The sequence below is a fragment of the Lithobates pipiens genome, unplaced genomic scaffold (genome assembly GCF_037356315.1).
Source record: "Lithobates pipiens isolate NorthernLeopardFrog02 unplaced genomic scaffold, aLitPip1_a1.2 Scaffold_67, whole genome shotgun sequence".
Classification (NCBI taxonomy): Eukaryota; Metazoa; Chordata; class Amphibia; order Anura; family Ranidae; genus Lithobates; species Lithobates pipiens.
The window spans coordinates 515,881-531,217 of record NW_027507889.1 but is presented as its reverse complement, the minus strand read 5'-3'; the positions used below and the strand labels follow the sequence as shown (position 1 = coordinate 531,217).

The 15,337-nt window shown below is 50.4% G+C and overlaps 1 long non-coding RNA gene across 3 annotated transcripts in view; it reads left to right on the top strand.

Annotated features, from left to right (window-relative positions):
- LOC143959116 (uncharacterized) overlaps positions 1-15,337 on the top strand; it is a 126,274-nt gene that overhangs the window by 57,934 nt on the left and 53,003 nt on the right. The window contains exon 1 of one of the 3 annotated variants that reach the window (XR_013270177.1): positions 11,405-11,514. The exons of the other annotated variants lie outside the window; for them this stretch is intronic. This is a non-coding gene — a long non-coding RNA (uncharacterized LOC143959116). Of the gene's footprint in view, positions 1-11,404; positions 11,515-15,337 lie in introns of those variants that run through there. 3 annotated transcript variants of the gene reach the window in all.

Sequence of the window (15,337 nt, the reverse complement as noted above, 5' to 3'; positions counted from 1 at the left end):
CTGCCTTCGCTCCTCATGGTCCCAGTAGCTGCCTTCGCTCCTCATGGTCCCAGTAGCTGCCTTCGCTCCTCATGGTCCCAGTAGCTGCCTTCGCTCCTCATGGTCCCAGTAGCTGCCTTCGCTCCTCATGGTCCCAGTAGCTGCCTTCGCTCCTCATGGTCCCAGTAGCTGCCTTCGCTCCTCATGGTCCCAGCAGCTGCCTTCGCTCCTCATGGTCCCAGCAGCTGCCTTCGCTCCTCATGGTCCCAGCAGCTGCCTTCGCTCCTCATGGTCCCAGCAGCTGCCTTCGCTCCTCATGGTCCCAGCAGCTGCCTTCGCTCCTCATGGTCCCAGCAGCTGCCTTCGCTCCTCATGGTCCCAGCAGCTGCCTTCGCTCCTCATGGTCCCAGCAGCTGCCTTCGCTCCTCATGGTCCCAGCAGCTGCCTTCGCTCCTCATGGTCCCAGCAGCTGCCTTCGCTCCTCATGGTCCCAGCAGCTGCCTTCGCTCCTCATGGTCCCAGCAGCTGCCTTCGCTCCTCATGGTCCCAGCAGCTGCCTTCGCTCCTCATGGTCCCAGTCGTCGCCTCAAGGGTCCCAGTAGCTGCCTTCGCTCCTCATGGTCCCAGTAGCTGCCTTCGCTCCTCATGGTCCCAGTAGCTGCCTTCGCTCCTCATGGTCCCAGTAGTAGCCTTCGCTCCTCATGGTCCCAGTAGTAGCCTTCGCTCCTCATGGTCCCAGTAGTCGCCTTCGCTCCTCATGGTCCCAGTAGTCGCCTTCGCTCCTCATGGTCCCAGTAGCCGCCTTCGCTCCTCATGGTCCCAGCAGCTGCCTCAAGGGTCCCAGCAGCTGCCTCAAGGGTCCCAGTAGTCGCCTTCGCTCCTCATGGTCCCAGTAGCCGCCTTCGCTCCTCATGGTCCCAGTAGCTGCCTTCGCTCCTCATGGTCCCAGTAGCTGCCTTCGCTCCTCATGGTCCCAGTAGCTGCCTTCGCTCCTCATGGTCCCAGTAGTCGCCTTCGCTCCTCATGGTCCCAGTAGCTGCCTTCGCTCCTCATGATCCCAGTAGTCGCCTTCGCTCCTCATGGTCCCAGTAGCTGCCTCAAGGGACCCAGCAGCTGTCTTCGCTCCTCATGGTCCCAGTCGTCGCCTCAAGGGTCCCAGTAGCTGCCTTCGCTCCTCATGGTCCCAGTAGCTGCCTTCGCTCCTCATGGTCGCAGTAGCTGCCTTCGCTCCTCATGGTCCCAGTAGCTGCCTTCGCTCCTCAATGGTCCCAGTAGCTGCCTTCGCTCCTCAATGGTCCCAGTAGCTGCCTTCGCTCCTCAATGGTCCCAGTAGCTGCCTTCGCTCCTCAATGGTCCCAGTAGCTGCCTTCGCTCCTCAATGGTCCCAGTAGCTGCCTTCGCTCCTCAATGGTCCCAGTAGCTGCCTTCGCTCCTCAATGGTCCCAGTAGCTGCCTTCGCTCCTCAATGGTCCCAGTAGCTGCCTTCGCTCCTCAATGGTCCCAGTAGCTGCCTTCGCTCCTCAATGGTCCCAGTAGCTGCCTTCGCTCCTCAATGGTCCCAGTAGCTGCCTTCGCTCCTCAATGGTCCCAGTAGCTGCCTTCGCTCCTCAATGGTCCCAGTAGCTGCCTTCGCTCCTCAATGGTCCCAGTAGCTGCCTTCGCTCCTCAATGGTCCCAGTAGCTGCCTTCGCTCCTCAATGGTCCCAGTAGCTGCCTTCGCTCCTCATTGGTCCCAGTAGCTGCCTTCGCTCCTCAATGGTCCCAGTAGCTGCCTTCGCTCCTCAATGGTCCCAGTAGCTGCCTTCGCTCCTCAATGGTCCCAGTAGCTGCCTTCGCTCCTCAATGGTCCCAGTAGCTGCCTTCGCTCCTCATGGTCCCAGTAGTCGCCTTCGCTCCTCATGGTCCCAGTAGTCGCCTTCGCTCCTCATGGTCCCAGTAGTAGCCTTCGCTCCTCATGGTCCCAGTAGTAGCCTTCGCTCCTCATGGTCCCAGTAGTCGCCTTCGCTCCTCATGGTCCCAGTAGTCGCCTTCGCTCCTCATGGTCCCAGTAGCCGCCTTCGCTCCTCATGGTCCCAGCAGCTGCCTCAAGGGTCCCAGCAGCTGCCTCAAGGGTCCCAGCAGCTGCCTTCGCTCCTCATGGTCCCAGTAGTCGCCTTCGCTCCTCATGGTCCCAGTAGCTGCCTTCGCTCCTCATGGTCCCAGTAGCCGCCTTCGCTCCTCATGGTCCCAGTAGCTGCCTTCGCTCCTCATGGTCCCAGTAGTCGCCTTCGCTCCTCATGGTCCCAGTAGCTGCCTTCGCTCCTCATGGTCCCAGTAGCTGCCTTCGCTCCTCATGATCCCAGTAGTCGCCTTCGCTCCTCATGGTCCCAGTAGCTGCCTCAAGGGTCCCAGCAGCTGTCTTCGCTCCTCATGGTCCCAGTCGTCGCCTCAAGGGTCCCAGTAGCTGCCTTCGCTCCTCATGGTCGCAGTAGCTGCCTTCGCTCCTCATGGTCCCAGTAGCTGCCTTCGCTCCTCATGGTCCCAGTAGCTGCCTTCGCTCCTCAATGGTCCCAGTAGCTGCCTTCGCTCCTCAATGGTCCCAGTAGCTGCCTTCGCTCCTCAATGGTCCCAGTAGCTGCCTTCGCTCCTCAATGGTCCCAGTAGCTGCCTTCGCTCCTCAATGGTCCCAGTAGCTGCCTTCGCTCCTCAATGGTCCCAGTAGCTGCCTTCGCTCCTCAATGGTCCCAGTAGCTGCCTTCGCTCCTCAATGGTCCCAGTAGCTGCCTTCGCTCCTCAATGGTCCCAGTAGCTGCCTTCGCTCCTCAATGGTCCCAGTAGCTGCCTTCGCTCCTCAATGGTCCCAGTAGCTGCCTTCGCTCCTCAATGGTCCCAGTAGCTGCCTTCGCTCCTCAATGGTCCCAGTAGCTGCCTTCGCTCCTCAATGGTCCCAGTAGCTGCCTTCACTCCTCAATGGTCCCAGTAGCTGCCTTCGCTCCTCAATGGTCCCAGTAGCTGCCTTCGCTCCTCAATGGTCCCAGTAGCTGCCTTCGCTCCTCAATGGTCCCAGTAGCTGCCTTCGCTCCTCAATGGTCCCAGTAGCTGCCTTCGCTCCTCAATGGTCCCAGTAGCTGCCTTCGCTCCTCAATGGTCCCAGTAGCTGCCTTCGCTCCTCAATGGTCTCAGTAGCTGCCTTTTTTCCTCATGGTCCCAGTAGCTGCCTTTTTTTCCTCATGGTCCCAGTAGCTGCCTTTTTTTCCTCATGGTCCCAGTAGCTGCCTTTTTTCCTCATGGTCCCAGTAGCTGCCTTTTTTCCTCATGGTCCCAGTAGCTGCCTTTTTTCCTCATGGTCCCAGTAGCTGCCTTTTTTCCTCATGGTCCCAGTAGCTGCCTTTTTTCCTCATGGTCCCAGTAGCTGCCTTTTTTCCTCATGGTCCCAGTAGCTGCCTTTTTTCCTCATGGTCCCAGTAGCTGCCTTTTTTCCTCATGGTCCCAGTAGCTGCCTTTTTTCCTCATGGTCCCAGTAGCTGCCTTTTTTCCTCATGGTCCCAGTAGCTGCCTTTTTTTCTCATGGTCCCAGTAGCTGCCTTTTTTCCTCATGGTCCCAGTAGCTGCCTTTTTTCCTCATGGTCCCAGTAGCTGCCTTTTTTCCTCATGGTCCCAGTAGCTGCCTTTTTTCCTCATGGTCCCAGTAGCTGCCTTTTTTCCTCATGGTCCCAGTAGCTGCCTTTTTTCCTCATGGTCCCAGTAGCTGCCTTTTTTCCTCATGGTCCCAGTAGCTGCCTTTTTTCCTCATGGTCCCAGTAGCTGCCTTCGCTCCTCATGGTCCCAGTAGCTGCCTTCGCTCCTCAATGGTCCCAGTAGCTGCCTTCGCTCCTCAATGGTCCCAGTAGCTGCCTTCGCTCCTCAATGGTCCCAGTAGCTGCCTTCGCTCCTCAATGGTCCCAGTAGCTGCCTTCGCTCCTCAATGGTCCCAGTAGCTGCCTTCGCTCCTCAATGGTCCCAGTAGCTGCCTTCGCTCCTCAATGGTCCCAGTAGCTGCCTTCGCTCCTCAATGGTCTCAGTAGCTGCCTTTTTTCCTCATGGTCCCAGTAGCTGCCTTTTTTTCCTCATGGTCCCAGTAGCTGCCTTTTTTCCTCATGGTCCCAGTAGCTGCCTTTTTTCCTCATGGTCCCAGTAGCTGCCTTTTTTCCTCATGGTCCCAGTAGCTGCCTTTTTTCCTCATGGTCCCAGTAGCTGCCTTTTTTCCTCATGGTCCCAGTAGCTGCCTTTTTTCCTCATGGTCCCAGTAGCTGCCTTTTTTCCTCATGGTCCCAGTAGCTGCCTTTTTTCCTCATGGTCCCAGTAGCTGCCTTTTTTCCTCATGGTCCCAGTAGCTGCCTTTTTTCCTCATGGTCCCAGTAGCTGCCTTTTTTCCTCATGGTCCCAGTAGCTGCCTTTTTTCCTCATGGTCCCAGTAGCTGCCTTTTTTCCTCATGGTCCCAGTAGCTGCCTTTTTTCCTCATGGTCCCAGTAGCTGCCTTTTTTCCTCATGGTCCCAGTAGCTGCCTTTTTTCCTCATGGTCCCAGTAGCTGCCTTCGCTCCTCAATGGTCCCAGTAGCTGCCTTCGCTCCTCAATGGTCCCAGTAGCTGCCTTCGCTCCTCAATGGTCCCAGTAGCTGCCTTCGCTCCTCAATGGTCCCAGTAGCTGCCTTCGCTCCTCAATGGTCCCAGTAGCTGCCTTCGCTCCTCAATGGTTCCAGTAGCTGCCTTCGCTCCTCAATGGTCCCAGTAGCTGCCTTCGCTCCTCAATGGTCCCAGTAGCTGCCTTCGCTCCTCAATGGTCCCAGTAGCTGCCTTCGCTCCTCAATGGTCCCAGTAGCTGCCTTCGCTCCTCAATGGTCCCAGTAGCTGCCTTCGCTCCTCAATGGTCCCAGTAGCTGCCTTCGCTCCTCAATGGTCCCAGTAGCTGCCTTCGCTCCTCAATGGTCCCAGTAGCTGCCTTCGCTCCTCAATGGTCCCAGTAGCTGCCTTCGCTCCTCAATGGTCCCAGTAGCTGCCTTCGCTCCTCAATGGTCCCAGTAGCTGCCTTTTTTCCTCATGGTCCCAGTAGCTGCCTTTTTTCCTCATGGTCCCAGTAGCTGCCTTTTTTTCCTCATGGTCCCAGTAGCTGCCTTTTTTCCTCATGGTCCCAGTAGCTGCCTTTTTTCCTCATGGTCCCAGTAGCTGCCTTTTTTCCTCATGGTCCCAGTAGCTGCCTTTTTTCCTCATGGTCCCAGTAGCTGCCTTTTTTCCTCATGGTCCCAGTAGCTGCCTTTTTTCCTCATGGTCCCAGTAGCTGCCTTTTTTCCTCATGGTCCCAGTAGCTGCCTTTTTTCCTCATGGTCCCAGTAGCTGCCTTTTTTCCTCATGGTCCCAGTAGCTGCCTTTTTTCCTCATGGTCCCAGTAGCTGCCTTTTTTCCTCATGGTCCCAGTAGCTGCCTTTTTTCCTCATGGTCCCAGTAGCTGCCTTTTTTCCTCATGGTCCCAGTAGCTGCCTTTTTTCCTCATGGTCCCAGTAGCTGCCTTTTTTCCTCATGGTCCCAGTAGCTGCCTTTTTTCCTCATGGTCCCAGTAGCTGCCTTTTTTCCTCAATGGTCCCAGTAGCTGCCTTTTTTCCTCAATGGTCCCAGTAGCTGCCTTTTTTCCTCAATGGTCCCAGTAGCTGCCTTTTTTCCTCATGGTCCCAGTAGCTGCCTTTTTTCCTCATGTTACCAGTAGCTGCCTTTTTTCCTCATGGTCCCAGTAGCTGCCTTTTTTCCCTCATGGTCCCAGTAGCTGCCTTTTTTCCCTCATGGTCCCAGTAGCTGCCTTTTTTCCTCATGGTCCCAGTAGCTGCCTTTTTTCCTCATGGTCCCAGTAGCTGCCTTTTTTCCTCATGGTCCCAGTAGCTGCCTTTTTTCCTCATGGTCCCAGTAGCTGCCTTTTTTCCTCATGGTCCCAGTAGCTGCCTTCGCTCCTCATGGTCCCAGTAGCTGCCTTCGCTCCTCATGGTCCCAGTAGCTGCCTTTTTTCCTCATGGTCCCAGTAGCTGCCTTCGCTCCTCATGGTCCCAGTAGCTGCCTTCGCTCCTCATGGTCCCAGTAGCTGCCTTCGCTCCTCATGGTCCCAGTAGCTGCCTTCGCTCCTCATGGTCCCAGTAGCTGCCTTCGCTCCTCATGGTCCCAGTAGCTGCCTTCGCTCCTCATGGTCCCAGTAGCTGCCTTCGCTCCTCATGGTCCCAGTAGCTGCCTTCGCTCCTCATGGTCCCAGTAGCTGCCTTCGCTCCTCATGGTCCCAGTAGCTGCCTTCGCTCCTCATGGTCCCAGTAGCTGCCTTTGCGACTCCCGGGTCTCAGTATCCGCCTCGCGACTCCCGGGTCTCAGTATCCGCCTCGCGACTCCCGGATTTCAGTATCTGCCTCGCGACTCACGGATCTCAGTAGCCGCCTCGCCCCTAACGGGTCTCCAGTAGCCGCATCACTGGTCCCAGTAGCCGCCTTGCGCCTCACGGGTCCCAGTAGCCGCCTCGCGCCTCACGGGTCCCAGCAGCCGCCTCGCGCCTCACGGATCTCCAGTAGCTGCCTCACGGGTCCCAGTAGCCGCCTCGCGCCTCACGGGTCCCAGTAGCCGCTTCGCGCCTCAGGCTCCCAGCAGCCGCCTCGCGCCTCACTGGTCCCAGCAGCAACCTCGCGCCTCACTGGTCCCAGCAGCCGCCTCGCGTCTCACTTGTCCCAGCAGCCGCCTCGCACCTCACTGGTCCCAGCAGCCGCCTCGCGCCTCACTGGTCCCAGCATCCGCCTCGCGCCTCACTGGTCCCAGCATCCGCCTCGCGCCTCACTGGTCCCAGCAGCTGCCTTCGCTCCTCTCGGTTCCAGCAGCCGCCTTCGCTCCTCTCGGTGCCAGCAGCCGCCTTCGCTCCTCTCGGTGCCAGCAGCCGCCTCCGCTCCTCTCGGTGCCAGCAGCCGCCTCCGCTCCTCTCGGTGCCAGCAGCCGCCTCCGCTCCTCTCGGGTCCCAGCAGCAGCCGCCTCCGCTCCTCTCGGGTCCCAGCAGCAGCCGCCTCCGCTCCTCTCGGGTCCCAGCAGCAGCCGCCTCCGCTCCTCTCGGGTCCCAGCAGCCGCCGCCTCCGCTCCTCTCGGGTCCCAGCAGCCGCCGCCTCCGCTCCTCTCGGGTCCCAGCAGCCGCCGCCTCCGCTCCTCTCGGGTCCCAGCAGCCGCCGCCTCCGCTCCTCTCGGGTCCCAGCAGCCGCCGCCTCCGCTCCTCTCGGGTCCCAGCAGCCGCCGCCTCCGCTCCTCTCGGGTCCCAGCAGCCGCCGCCTCCGCTCCTCTCGGGTCCCAGCAGCCGCCGCCTCCGGCCTATGTTTCGGTGCATCCCAAAATGAAATATTTACAAAAGTGTGTGTGGATATATCTATATAAATCAGATATCCTAAAGAATAAAATGGCAGTTGTTGCATTATTTTGTGATCAATTCATGTTTTTTTATTTAATTTTTTTCATACAGCCATAAAAGACCATCCAGAAAAGCATACTGTAATAGAGAAATAGAGTGCTACCCCGAACCACTCCGATTTCTGGGCCCCTAAAATGAATAGCAATGTCAAATTCTTCCAATACCAGCAAGATTGTAGTCTGTGGTTTACTAATCCCAATCGTTGCAATATTTTGTCACGCTGTCTTTGGGCAGCAGTCTTTCAAATGTTCCCAAAAATTACTTCAACTAATTAAAAAAATAAACTAAAGTTGGCACTTTTTTTTTTGTACAAAGTAAAATGTTGCGCCGAGTATCGTGATCTTTATTCGAAGCAAACTATTTAAATTTAATTTTATCCAGAATCGTGCTTAACTATATTATGCTTTAAAAGTTAAGACTATTTTTCACATTTTGTTCTTTATTCATTAAAGGTATTTACACTGTTTAACCAGTTGCCGACCGCCGCACGCCGATGTACGTCGGTAGAATGGCACGGGCAGGCATAAGGACATACATGTACGTCCCTTGCCTCCCGCGGGTCGGGGGCCCGATCGGGCCCCCGCCCGGTGCCTGCGGCGGTCGGTTTTCGTCCGGGAGCGATCCGGGACGAGGGGGCGGCCATTCATTCATGGCCACCCCCTCGCGATCGCTCCCGACGAATAGAAATCCCCGGTGACATCACTTCCTCTCCTGTAATGTAAACACAGGAGAGGAAGTGATGTATTCTCTCCTCCGTGTCGGTATTTTTCGTTCCGACACGGAGGAGAGCGGATCGGTGAGTTGCACCAACACTCTACACACACAGTAGAACATGCCAGGCACACTCACACCCCCCCTTTACCCCCCGATCACCCCCCCAATTACCCCTGCCCCCCAGTCACAGTGACACCAATGTCATTTTTATTTTATTTTTTGCATTGGTGTCATTTGTGACTGTAATAACTGTTAGGGCAGTTAGAGTTAGCCCCCTTTAGTTCTAATGTACCCCCCTAACCCCCCCAATAAAGGTTTAACCCCGTGATCACCCCCCGTCGCCAGTGTCACTAAGGCTGGGTTCACATTGCAGCGGTTTATGAGAACGAATGTGATTCGCACCGCACTGCAGTGCAAATCACATCCGATCTCTGTGCGATTCGAGTTCAGCCATTCGCCGCACCTGCCGCACCCGCCGCAAATTCGCACGGGACCCTTTTTTTGGCCCGCAGCAGAATCGGATCGCATGGGTGTTCACACCATGCGATCCGAGTTTGCAGATCGCACTGCGATATGCGAACTGATCTGGGGGTGTCAGTAACATTTCACTGACACTCCCAGCAGTTCGCATAGGGCAGTGTGAACTGCCGCCGGGAGGCATGCGATGCGGGAACCCGCCGCGCATTCGTGGCGTTCCCGCATCGCTCCAGTGTGAACCCAGCCTAATAAGCGATCGTTTTTCTGATCGCTGTATTAGTGTCACAGGTGACGCTAGTTAGGCAGGTAGGTATTTAGGTTCGCTGCAGCTTTTTATAGCGCCAGGGACCCCCATATACTACCGCATAAAGCCCCCTAATTGCCCCCTAGTTAACCCTTTCACCAGTGATCACCATATAACTGTTACAGGTGACGCTGGTTGGTTAGTTATTTTTTTATAGTTTCAGGGCACCCGCCATTTATTACCTAGTCTCACTAGTGTACCCCTAAATTTAGGGGTGTCTACTTTCCAAAATGGGGTCATTTGGGGGGGGTTTGTGCCATCTTGGCATTTTATGGCCTTCAAAACTGTAACGCCCTTAGAAAGCCTGAAGGCGGTGCTTGGTTTTCGGGGCCCCGTACGCGGCTAGGCTCCCAAAAAGTCCCACATATGTGGTATCCCCGTACTCAGGAGAAGCAGCAGAATTTATTTTGGGGTGTCATTTCACATATGCCCATGGCATGCATGAGCAATATATCATTTAGTGACAACTTTGTTAAAAAAAAAAAAAAAAAGTTTGTAATTTTCCCGCAACTTGTGGCAAAATATAAAATATTCCATGAACTCAACATGCCTCTCAGCAAATAGCTTGGGGTGTCTACTTTCTAAAATGGGGTCATTTGTGGGGGTTTTGTGCCATCTTGGCATTTTATGGCCTTCAAAACTGTAATAGGTAGTGAGAAGTGAACTCAAAAATTTACGCCCTTAGAAAGCCTGAAGGCGGTGCTTGGTTTTCGGGGCCCCGTACGCGGCTAGGCTCCCAAAAAGTCCCACATATGTGGTATCCCCGTACTCAGGAGAAGCAGCAGAATTTATTTTGGGGTGTCATTTCACATATGCCCATGGCATGCATGAGCAATATATCATTTAGTGACAACTTTGTTAAAAAAAAAAAAAAAAAGTTTGTAATTTTCCCGCAACTTGTGGCAAAATATAAAATATTCCATGAACTCAACATGCCTCTCAGCAAATAGCTTGGGGTGTCTACTTTCTAAAATGGGGTCATTTGTGGGGGTTTTGTGCCATCTTGGCATTTTATGGCCTTCAAAACTGTAATAGGTAGTGAGAAGTGAACTCAAAAATTTACGCCCTTAGAAAGCCTGAAGGCGGTGCTTGGTTTTCGGGGCCCCGTACGCGGCTAGGCTCCCAAAAAGTCCCACATATGTGGTATCCCCATACTCAGGAGAAGCAGCAGAATTTATTTTGGGGTGTCATTTCACATACGCCCATAGCATGTGTGAGCAATATATCATTTAGTGACAACTTTGTGTAAAAAAAAAAAAAAAAAATTTTTTTTTTGTCATTATTCAATCGCTTGAGGCAAAAAAATAAAATATTCAATGGGCTCAACATGCCTCTTATCAATTTCCTTAGGGGGTCTACTTTCCAAAATGGGGTCATTTGGGGGGGTTTTGTACTGCCCTGCCATTTTAGCACCTCAAGAAATGAGATAGGCAGTCGTAAACTAAAAGCTGCGTAAATTCCAGAAAACGTACCTTAGTTTGTAGATGTGACAACTTTTGCGCAAACCAATAAATATACAATTATTGACTTTTTTTTTACCAAAGACATGTGGCTGAATACATTTTGGCCTAAATGTATGACTAAAATTGAGTTTATTGGATTTTTCTAATAACAAAAAGTAGAAAATATCATTTTTTTTCAAAATTTGCGGTCTTTTTACGTTTATATCGCAAAAAATAAAAATCGCAGAGGCAATCAAATACCATCAAAAGAAAGCTCTATTTGTGGGAAGAAAAGGACGCAAATTTTGTTTGGGTACAACATTGCATGACCGCGCAATTACCAGTTAAAGCAGCGCAGTGCCAAAGTGTAAAAAGACCTCTGGTCATTTACCAGCAAAATGGTCCGGTCTGAAAGTGGTTAAGTACAGTGAGATCATGAGGTTTTGAGCTGATTGTTGCAGTATGTCAATTTTGTTTTGCACTACTTTTTATGTTCATAATATAGTTGGGCTACATACAGTTCATAAAGCATACACAATGGACGAATCTTTTATTGAAGGTAATATATTTGGATGAATTTGGAACAAGCAAACTATTCATAATTCAATAAAAGCTGTTGAACTGCATAAAATGGGGGTGTTTGGAAAGACATAGTAATTTTAAGTAAGCTGGGCATGCTGAGAATGCGCACTGTGTAATGGTTGATCAACTAAGGGACAAGGTAGACGCAGCAGAGACTGAGTATGATTAACACGTTGCGCATCATGCCTTCAATAAAGACAACTTGGTGTTTTTTTGTTAAAAAGAATAAGATTGGAGCAGAAAAAAGTGACCAGTCTTACATTTGTGTGCCCTTTATAGCCAGAATGGCAAATTTCTTGTTCAAGAGATAGTTTGTAAGGTTACACTTCCTGTTGTACAGCACTTTGTTCACTGCAGAATTCCAATACACTCCTTGAAACACCCACCATAACTTTAGGACCCACCCACATCAACTCTCAGAACTGCTAAGCTACTCCCTAAGCCTGCCCTGAAACTACAGAGGCTCAAAGCATGAATGGGACATGTAGTATCAGGACTGGTAAAGGAAGGAAATAGGAAGTCAGAACCTGGAAATTCAGCCAGGAGCAGGAGGGACATCAGGCACAGAAACCTGTTACAGCTAAAGGAGGTAAGATGCAGATAAATTGACTGAGGTTTTGACTCATTTTTATGCACAATGCTTCTGTTTTGTGGGAGGAAAAGATGTTCTACATAAGCCACAGACCATTTTGCTGGCCAAAGACCACTTTTTGCAATTGGGTACTGCGTCGCATTAACTTGCAATTGCACATTTGTGCGACTTGGCTCCCAAATTGACTTTTTTTTGACAATTTTTCTTTTTTCTCCCCACAAATAGAACTTTCTTTTCGTGGTGTTCAGTCCTGCGGTTTTTATTTTTTGCACTATAAACAAAAAAGAGCGACAATTTTGAAAACGCATTTTCTACTTTTTGCTATATCCCCCAAAAATGTGTAAACATTTTTTTTTCCCTCCAGTTTAGGCCGATGTGTAGTGTTCTACATAATTTTGGTAAAATTCGCAGTAAGCGATTGGTTTGTGCAAAAATTTGTGTTTACAAAAAGGATAGCTTTCTGGCTTTTTTTAAAAAGATAAAGGAGTGATGCGCGGTACTATGACAGGAAATTGGCCTAGGAGGCTAAAATTCTATAGGCACTAAGATTGTGAGTGATATATATATTCCCGTATAAAGTAAGAGAAGGTATATAAAAAGTTGTGCGTATTTTATGAGGGGGTGGTTGAAGACTCTCACCACTATAGCATAATGATGTTCAGAGTAAGAGACAAATGTAATAAATTAGCATAAAAAAAGGAAAGAATCACAATACTTAGAACTAGTGATCCCTAATGCGATTTGTTAAAACTGACAGAATCGCATAAAGTGCCTCTTTCTGGCTTTTTTTTTTTTTTTTTACTAGTAATGGATCAGCGATTTTTATTGTGACTGCGACATTATGGCGGACCCATTTTACATTTTTGACAGATTTGGGACCATTGTCATTTATACAGCAATCATTGCTATAAAAATGCACTGATTCCTGTGTAAATTACACTGGCAGTGTAGGTGTTAAGTGTGTCCCAGGGGTGTGTTGCTATCTGTGGGTGGCGTGGCTGTGTTTTACGCATAACTGATCTCTGCTCCAATCACAGGGAGCAGAGATCAGTGTCACTGTTGCTAGGCAGAAAAAGGAGATGCTTGTTTACTTTAGCATCTCCCGTGAGACGATCGTGGTTATCCCTGCAGTGATCGAATCTGCGGAACCCGCGATTGGACTCGAGGTTACATAGTTACATAGTTAGGTTGAAAAAAGACACAAGTCCATCCAGTTCAACCAAAAAAAAAATATATATATATACACATACATACATACATACATATATACATATACCAGCCCATATACCCAATTCTATACCCACAGTTGATCCAGAGGAAGGCAAAAAAAAACCAGCAGAGCATGATCCAATTTGCTAAAGCAGGGGAAAAAATTCCTTCCTGATCCCCCGAGAGGCAATCGGATTTTCCCCGGATCAACTTTACCTATAAATTTATATTACCTACACTTAGGAAATAATCCAGGCCTTTCTTAAAGCAATCCACTGAGCTGGCCATAACCACCTCTGCAGGGAGTCTATTCCACATTTTTACAGCTCTTACCGTGAAGAAACCTTTCCGTATTTGGAGATGAAATCTCTTCTCCTCTAGACGTAAAGAGTGCCCCCTTGTCCTCTTTGTTGACTTTAAAGTGAATAACTCGACACCAAGTTCCCTATATGGACCCCTTATATATTTGTACATGTTGATCAAATCCCCCCCCCCCCCCTTAATCTCCTCTTATCAAGAGTGAATAAATTCAGTTCCTCTAATCTTGCCTCATAGCTGAGTTGCTCCATGCCTCTTATCAGTTTGGTTGCCCTTCTCTGCACTTTCTCCAGTTCCCTGATATCCTTTTTGAGAACTGGTGCCCAAAACTGAACGGCATATTCCAGATGAGGTCTTACTAATGATTTGAACAGGGGCAAAATGATCTCTCTCTCTCTGGAGTACATACCTCTCTTAATACAGGAAAGGACTTTGCTCGCTTTGGAAACCGCAGCTTTGCATTGCATGCTATTATTGAGCTTATGATCTACCAAAACCCCCAGATCCTTCTCCACTATGGATTTCCCCCAGTTGTACTCCCCCTAGCGTGTATGATGCATGCATATTCTTAGCCCCCAAGTGCATAACCTTACATTTCTCAACATTAAACCTCATCTGCCACATAGTCGCCCAATTAGACAGAGCATTGAGGTCTGCTTGTAAATTGGTGACATCCTGTAAGGACATTATTGCACCGCATAGCTTGGTGTCATCTGCAAAGACGGAAATGTTACTCTTGATCCCAGACCCAATATCATTTATAAAGATATTAAAAAGTAAGGGTCCCAGCACTGAACCTTGGGGTACACCACTCATAACCTTAGACCATTCAGAGTAAGAATCATTAACCACTACTCTCTGAATTCTGTCTTTTAGCCAGTTTTCTATCCCGACAAGGTGGCATGGTGGCAAATTTAAAGGGATGTACCTGCACTTCTATTTGTCTATCTGTGCCATTCTGCTGACTTATATCGGCGTGCATTGGTCGGGAAGTGGTTAAAGTAATAGTAAAGCCTTGTGGTCTTCCCCTGCTCTGCAAAACCATTACACAGAGCAGCCCTAATCTTCCTCTTGTGCCCAATGCTGGTGCTCCTAGGCCCCTCCCTCCTGCTGGGTCCCCTCACAGCAAGCAGCTTGCTTTGTGGGGCTCCCAAACAGGCGCTCCGTTTTTGTTGCTGTGTCTATTCACACATGGAGGCTTGGCTCGCTGGCTGTGATTGACAGCAGTGGGGGCCAGTGGCTCCCACTGCTGGCAAAAACCAGTCGGGAGTGAGGAGTCCCCAGAGAATCAAGGATCTCATGGACATCACTGTATTGCAAGGGTGCTCGGGTAAGAATTAATGGGGGCTGCTGCACACAGTTTTTACGTTCATGCATAGCCACTTTTGCGATACTAAAGTCCTTCTATTTAAAATGGAGAGGTGCTAAACGTCTTATACTTTCCTGCTCTGTGGTTGGCTCCTTACATTGTTCTGTGATCAGCAGTTTCCAAAGGATTACCAATTGTCTGCTGCATTCCTGGGGGCACGCAGTGGGCCATGTTCTGGGTTGTCAATGGAATCCATCCAACTGTGCAAAAGCCCACGAGACAGGGCACAACTTCTAGTCGACTTGGTGCCTGAGATTTGTCGAACCCTGTACTAGCAGATTAGATACTGTCAAATTGAAACGCAGTAGGACATGTAATTATTGAAAAGTAGATTGTAGGTCAATGATTGTAAAGGCATTTCTTTTAAATTTAAAATAAGAGGATATGTTTGCCTGCTCTGTTCAATGATATTGCACAGAGGGGGCCCCTTACCTGGAGATCCTTGCTGGTGCTGTCCACTCCTCCTTTCCTCAAAAAGCCATGTGCTGAAAGGGCATCTGTGTGGGTGTGCCCTCAGTCTAGGCTTTGTGCATCCCTAGTCTCGCACATTGGGGCTTGGCCACACCTCCCGCTCCCTTTTCACAGGATTTGACTGACAGCAGCAGGAGCCTAGAGCTGATTTTTAAGAACTGCAGCATAAAGCCAAACTCTGGTTGAGGAAACAATGTATATATACAATGGATGGTGGTATGGGTTATAGTATATAGTGCGAGATTAGAGTCCATACAAATGTCCTTTGAGCTGTTAAGCTCTGTGTGAGGAAACAGTCTATACAGACAGGGCAGCCTTGCAGGGGAAGCCGAAGCAAACTCCAAACATGTAGAGAAATCAAACAGGCACCTCTTCGTTAAGACTGTGTAGTTTTAATAGACAAAATGCGTTAAAAACACTCATTGAGGTTTCATTACTAAAATGGCGACGTGT